General features: G+C 32.4%; 1 pseudogene; it reads left to right on the plus strand.

Moving 5' to 3' along the window:
• Positions 1-853: 853 nt before the first annotated feature.
• Positions 854-2,157, plus strand: LOC106302796 (annotated as a pseudogene).
• Positions 2,158-7,691: the final 5,534 nt, after the last annotated feature.

Raw genomic sequence — 7,691 nt, forward strand, 5'->3', positions numbered from 1 at the left:
TTTTTTTTTTTTAAATTGCTATCTATGTTGCCAAACAAGAGCTTAAAATATTTTTAATTTAATAAGATATATGTTTTAACTAATGGACCAGACTGATTCATCTAAAGTATTATTACTTTGCAAGTTTATGGATCTTATCGTCTATCAATTTGTTTTCATCTGGGCCATTATATGATTAATTTTTTTTTTTAACAAAAAAAAACCACATGTTATATTATAAACAAAATATATGCGTGTTTGAAAACAAGAAAAAACATATATAAGACAAAATATAGTGTCACAAAGTAAGATTTATAAAATTTTATTTTATAATCTTAGTAACAATTAGAAACATTTGTTCAAATAATTTCCGCGCACAGCGCGGGTTAGTATCTAGTTTCTTTTAATAAAGAAGATATAGAATATAATTATAAAATTTGAAAAATAGCATACACTTTTATTTTATCTTGTTTCATAATAAAATTTTATTTAAATTAATGTATAATAGTATATATTATTAATTACGAAATTAATCAATGGTATTAATTTAAATAAAGTATTTTAATTTTTTAGAAAGATTTTGTTAGATTTTTTCTCAACATTTTGTTATAACTAAAAATAAAATTTAAATTTACAGATAAAATTGATTTATTATTAATATCTTTATATATTGAATAGATTAATATAAATAATTAAATAAATGTAATTAATGAAATAGACCTAAATAAAGCTAGTATGACTTTTTATGGTAGATAAAAATGATACTTCACTTTTAACAGAAACAGAGAAAGATAACCCAGAATTTTTTAAATAAAATTTCGTAGAAGAGCCCTAAACTCCTGTTTGAAGATCAGCCACCACGACGGGGAGAATGATGACGACAGAAGATAATGTTCCGGAGGAGTATGTTTCAGCGGAGGAGTACGCAAGAGTGCGTGACGATTACTGGCGTGTTGTGAGAGAATCTGAAGTAAGTATTTTTTATCATATTCTTCTAGCTAGGGTTGCTGATTATGGATTGATTCTAGTCCATTTTTGATTATGGACTGTTTATTGTGGTGATGGTTTAGGGCTTTGATCTAGAGGATGTTTCAATTCCACCATATATGTGTGGAACACCAATTTGTGTAATGAGGACTTATGAATGTAATGATTGGTGAAGAGTTATTGTATGGTGGGACTGCATCGCAACTAAATATATTTTGTTTTATTCTAGTTGGTGTTTAATATGTTACTTCTTTCACTCTATTTTCTTTATTCATCTGGCAGGGGACAAACTATCGGCTATCTTCCCTAATCAAATTCAACGTGACGATGAACTGTGTGAGCTCGTACTACCTGACCTTGTTAGCACACGATCCAGATGTTAGCCCAACGGTTAAGACCTTTCAGGTTCGGATTGATGAAAAATCGTTTGGGCGTTTGGATTTTACTTGCTCTGTTGCTAGACTCAAAGAAGAAGCTAAAGATGAAGGTAACTCAGCCAAAGAGCCATTCATGCCACACTGTCCAGAGGCCACTGTTCCCTTCGTAGGTGAATTGCCTCTCTGGCCATCGGCTGCTGATTTGAATGATGAAAGCCGATTTTACATGGTAAGCTTAACTTTTGTTTTGCACATTATCAATTAAGCAAGTTATATATATATATATCTTCTTGTTGATTTTAACAGGTGAATCGATCCGAGTGGGAAGCCACTGGCTGGATTTTAATGTATTTGGTATTGTCATTTATTCACATGATAAGCTTATCGTAACAGTAAGTTTTGCATATCAGCTAATGATATTTCACGAGTGTCATTGTCTGTTGTTCATAATAAGAACTAATACCAATATTGTTGTTTGTTGCTGCTCCGGAGGGACAGAGACTATCAGTCTAAGTTAAAAATTGTTAATGTGGTCATAGAAACTAGTGCTGATGATTCGGAGCCGTCGAAAGAGAGACTCAAGGGCAAAAGTGCACACGTTTACATAACCTTCAAGGGCTTGGATGAGCCTCAAGCTCCGCGACAGAGTTTTGAATTTGGTGAACATGTTGAGCGGAGAGCTATAGTTAGAAGAGTCATCTGTGAGAGTACAGGAGATAGAGATGAGCCTCTTGGGTAAGCTTTGTGGTGGTAAATTTACTGGAAAGCAGGGTTCTGTGACACGCCGGAGTGGATAAGAAGCCCAGAGTTCTAAAAAAGCCCGGACTCGCTCGTTCTTAGACTATGGCAGGTGCATTTAACAAGGTAGATCAGATTATAATAAATTGGGCTATTTTATGCGTCTGGTGGTTTGTGTTTTTTCCTTTCCCGTCAAACTGGCAATATCGAGTTCACCCACCAACCTCAAAACCATGTTCTTGTGTAAAATCATGTTTTTTGCCCAGAACATAAATTTGTGTGTTTCCCACCAAAATCTCAGTATCGTGTTTCTCATCCTAAAATTGCTAAACCATGTTTTTTTTTGCCAGAATCGTAAAAATCGTATTATCTTCCAAAATAGTAAGATTGTTTTTACTCTTCAAAACCGTTAAACCTTGTTTTATTGAAATCTAAACAAAATCTTATGCTTAACCAAAAATAATAATAAATTTGTAACTTAATAAATATTTAAATTTAAAATCATTTTTATGTTTGACCATTATAATCATTACCTCATTAACTTATATAATAATATCACAAATTATATTTATATCCAAAACTATATAATTTTTTTAATATAAATTATGCCAGTTTTTGTTTTCATGACATTTACATCCAACTTAGTTTTGCGTGATTGTTTCTCCTGCAAAACAAATGGTTTCTTATAAATTTTCATAATTTTGTATCTAGATACATAACAAAGAATAAAATCTCTCATAAATAATCTTAAATGTGATCAAATGATTTACTACATCATGTTTCATTTGTTGCAAAGTAAAGTCTATATCAGTCGCATCATTTAACATATCAAATCGTAGTTTCAAATTACTTTCCCTCAAATTATTCATTTCCATTTCATTATTGTTTTATAAGTTACAAACGTCCATGTCTCTTTTCATTCCGCTTAAATATCATCCACTATAAACAAAAAAATAACAAGTTGTATGAGTATCAATATGAAAGAATGAAATCTACTTTGTGGGTTTGATGATTTTAAAAAAAATTGGTCAACCAAAAAAGTTCTAACCAAGTTTCTTCATCAGATTATGTCTTTGGACGGTTGTTTTCTGTTCTTCGAATGTAATAACATGAATTTGTCACATACTAGCTATAATTGTTTGAAGTACAATTGTAATAGGAACAATTGCAACAACATTCTAATTGGCAAAGCTATTAAGAACTCTGCACGTAAAATTATATATATTTAAACATCATTGAAGGAAATCAGCTAGAAAATGATCCTTTAGATGGTTAAGAATATTATTGTTAACTGCTTTGATCTGAAATCTAGCTTAGGTTTTAAACTTGAAACATAATTAAGAATGAAAATAAAAAATATACTTTACAGAAACTGAAGATTGGGAATTTTTCTCATAAGAATCCAACTTAAGAAATAAGATACATTAACAAAAAAAAAATTATGCACTTAAAGTAAAGTACAATAGATTAACTTTGATGTAAGAAATTAGTTACATTAATAAAATCTAAAACAAATTGGTTATAGCAAGAACAATTATGAAAATACCTAAAATATAAGAAATAAATATCCAATAATTTTCCAACGTCATTATAAAATACATAAGCTTTGAAAAATATGTGAAAATAAATGTATCAACAAATTAAAATACACAAACACAAAAATATAATTGCAACACATATATAACTGTTGACACAAACAACCTTCACCCAAAAGCACATAGACATAATATTATCAACTGCGAAATACAAAGACTTAACCAACATAACTTACCAGATAACCACCCGCGCTGAAAACGCGGGAACACCCCTAGCTGATTAAAGAAACAAAAAGAAAAAGAGAAGGATTTCCACGTTACGGAAAATAAATGGTAAAACCAAAAGATGTCAGCTTCGTCTATTCCAGATTTAACTTGAGTAATCTTGTTATTCTTCTCTTGTACACAAGCACATAAAAATTAAATCAAACCTCTACTCTGGTTTATAACACCACAAGACGTCATGAAGGTGAACATGTCTATGCATAATAACTCCAAGGAAGACAGTGATCCGTACTAGACTAAGAACCAACTGAATAAAACCTATGCAGGCTATGCAGATAGCTAGCTACATTATTATTATCTTTAAGCTAATAAAAGCTTTCATCTTCGGTCCCCCAAACTATGTATTCAAATCCAAGCAATGAGATAACATCATATACAACAGAAAAAAATCGACATTTAGGTATTTATACGCACAATACCGTCTCAAATTATTTATGTACCCTGTTCAAAAAAATATTGATCGTATATTTAACTATGTAACATAGTATTCTTAAAAGTTGATAGCCCTATTTGTATTTATTTGACGTCCTTTTGAAATTATAAGCTCTAATTTGGTAGAATATTTAAAAATTATTTTTTAAACCATAATTTGTGTATTTATCTTCAAAATCTTCTTAATTTTCTTCATTTTTAGATTTGGGCCTTCTTCGACCGCCTCATGCTATTAGACGGCCATGTATATGCAGGAAAACAGAGATTGGGTTACTATGATCAAGGTAATGCTAACTTTTTTGTGCAATACACAAAATCACATCTATTTAAAGTTTTATACACAATGAGAGAAACTTGTGTGCTTCCTCGATCACTTTCAAGTCTAAACATGGGAAATTTTGTTCAAAAAGAAACTCGGAGAATCTCAAATCCCAAACAAAGCCAAATTTCTTGTTTCAGAAAACATAATTTTAAAAATAAATATAAACCTGTTTTATGCATCTAACTGCTCTGGCAAGACCTATCTTTTGTTTTGCTTTTGACTCTGGATCATGAAAATAAATACTCAAATCCACGTAAATATTTTGAAAATGTGACTATTATTGTTGAATATATATAATATGGAGTGATTTCAAAAGTATTTTACAACGTTTTCTCTTTAGAATGATCTTATATCTTTTCGGATTTTCCCATTCTTTACCCTTCTCCGCCTTCTTTCACAACAGGTCAGTGGCGGAGCTAGGTCTAAATTTTATATGGGTCACAATTTATTTATTGTAGACAAAATATACTTATATGAAACTTGAACCCATGACATGTGGGTCAACAAGAACATTTTTAACCAGTTCAACACAACTACAACATTAAAAATAAACCTAAAAACGGTTATAAACCAGATTGTGGATGCCTCGTAACCAAAAGATTATGATTTGTAATCTTTTCATTTATTTATGACGGTGTAATCTCCTATATAAGGAACCTCTATGTTATGAATAAAGATAGACTTTTCCATTACTTTTATAACACGTTATCAGCACGATTGATCTCTAAAACCTTAAGCTAAAATATCGACCATAAACCCTGAATCTCTCTCCATTGCTAAAACCCTAACATCTATCGATCACCTCTCTTTGATCATGACCATGATCTGTATTCGACCACTGATCTCAACAAGATCGATCTATGGACTGATCTCTGCAAGTTTCAGTACGCCTCAACTATTCCAGGTTGTACGATCAGCCTGTTCTAGTCCGTGATCAAACTGTTTCAGATCTACGAGTTCTTTGACTGCAAGTACCAGCTCGCGTACCAACGATCCCGATCAGCTCAACCTAAGCTAAGTTTTTGATCTCTATCTGAATCTCCATCGATCTCTTTCTCTCGATAAACCGTAATCACTTTCGATCTCAACTTGTACCCGATCTCAGCTCGCAGACTGGAAACAGTTTGGACCAGTCCGCGTAAGGTTCCAGTTTGTACCAGTCCACGTAAGCTCATTCTCTTGGTGGTCCATTCAACCCATCAAATGTTTAAGGTATACCTAAACTCTAAGAACCAAGAATCAAATGAACTAATGTTCAAAGTGAAACCCTAAAATCTGTAAACCCTAAATTACGTGTGTATGGATTGTTTTATTTGAGATTGAATGTTTCTTTGAGGTTTAAATCCGTGTGAGTTAGGATTGATAGTTTTTATAACTTGATTGAATGATTTAAGGTTTAATATTGCATGTTAGAATCTTTTATAATATAAACCCTAATTCGAATTCATAAACTTTAAAATAGAATCCTTGTATTGCATAATCCGAATTGAATGTTTTGAGGTTTCATGTTATACTAGGTTGATAGTTTCATGATATAATCAACTGTTCTGAGGTTTAAGATTATTTGCTAGAAGCTGACTGATTGATAAAACCCTAATTTTGAATTGAAACCCTAAACCCCAATTTGCGTATTCCTAAAATCATATTGCTTGATTCCATCTTGCTAATATCAGCCTTGAAACTGATAAATATCAGCCTTGAAACTGATAAATATCAGCCTTGAAACTGATTAATAAAATTGATAGAATCAGCCTTGAAACTGATTGTTTTGGTTTTCATGATTGAATCCCTATTTTTGGATCGAAACCCTAAATTGTGTAATGCTTGAATCCGTTTGATTATTTTTGATTATTGATCCAATTGCTAGTCTTGATAAAACCTAATTAAATCTGATTGTTAGTCTAGCTAAATCTCATACCTGAAACTGATTGATTAATTGCTAAACCTTGATTGAATGTTTTAATATTACCCTTGCACATATAGAATCCGATTGCTAAAATTGAGTGCATCATATCTATTTGGCCGTGTGGCCAGTTTGCATCATATATCATCCTGGCCAACATGTTTATGTTATGCACATGATCTGATTATTATCACCTATGCATGATCTGATTGTTTTAAATTGAGGTTCCATAATTCCACTCCTGTACATATAGAATTAGTATGCTAGGTTTGCATTATAACCATATGGCCGCATGAAAACATATAGAAATTGCTTGTTTGGTAGATACCCTTGCTTGATAAATCTGTGTGACTTATTATGCATCATATATCACTTTGGCCGTGTGGCCTTATTGCATTATATCACCTTTGGCAGTGTGGCTTGTTTGCTTATTAGAAATGTATTGACTTGACGGCATGCCTTGATTATGGCCGTATGTTAAATATTTTATGAGATCTAGAATTGATTGATATATGATTTGAGATGTCGAAAATCAACTTGGATTTTGCTGCCCTAAATCTCTCAGGAGATAATTATTTGAAATGGGCACTGGATACTGAGTTTATCATAAAGTCAAAGGACTTGGAGAATGAATCACAAAAGACGATAATGCCAAATGAGAAAGATTGATACATGACAATATTAATTATTAGCCATCATCTTATTAAGAGTCTCAAAGATCAGTATCTGACTATAGAAAATCCTCTAGACCTTTGGACAGAGTTAAAAAAAAGATCGAGATATGATCACCAAAGAACATTGTTATTACCAAAGGCCCTATTTGATTGGAGGAATCCCAAAATCCAGGACTATAAGTCCGTGGATGAGTCTATTGCTAGCTTGGCAAAATAATAGATTACTGATGAGAAACAGTGAATTGAGACCTACTTGATTAACCCCATTACCAATAAGGCCGCAGAAAAAAAAAAGGGTAACCACGTCCAAAATGATAGACCACACGGCCATGGCCATGGAGGGTGGAAAGGACGTGGCCATGGCCACTATAACACATTTGGCCGTGGGAATCACTATGGCAGAGGCCGTGGGTATCAACCCAATTTGAGCCATGGTCAAGGCAGTGGCCGTGGTATATC

This window comes from Brassica oleracea, chromosome C7, assembly GCF_000695525.1.
Source record: "Brassica oleracea var. oleracea cultivar TO1000 chromosome C7, BOL, whole genome shotgun sequence".
Classification (NCBI taxonomy): Eukaryota; Viridiplantae; Streptophyta; class Magnoliopsida; order Brassicales; family Brassicaceae; genus Brassica; species Brassica oleracea.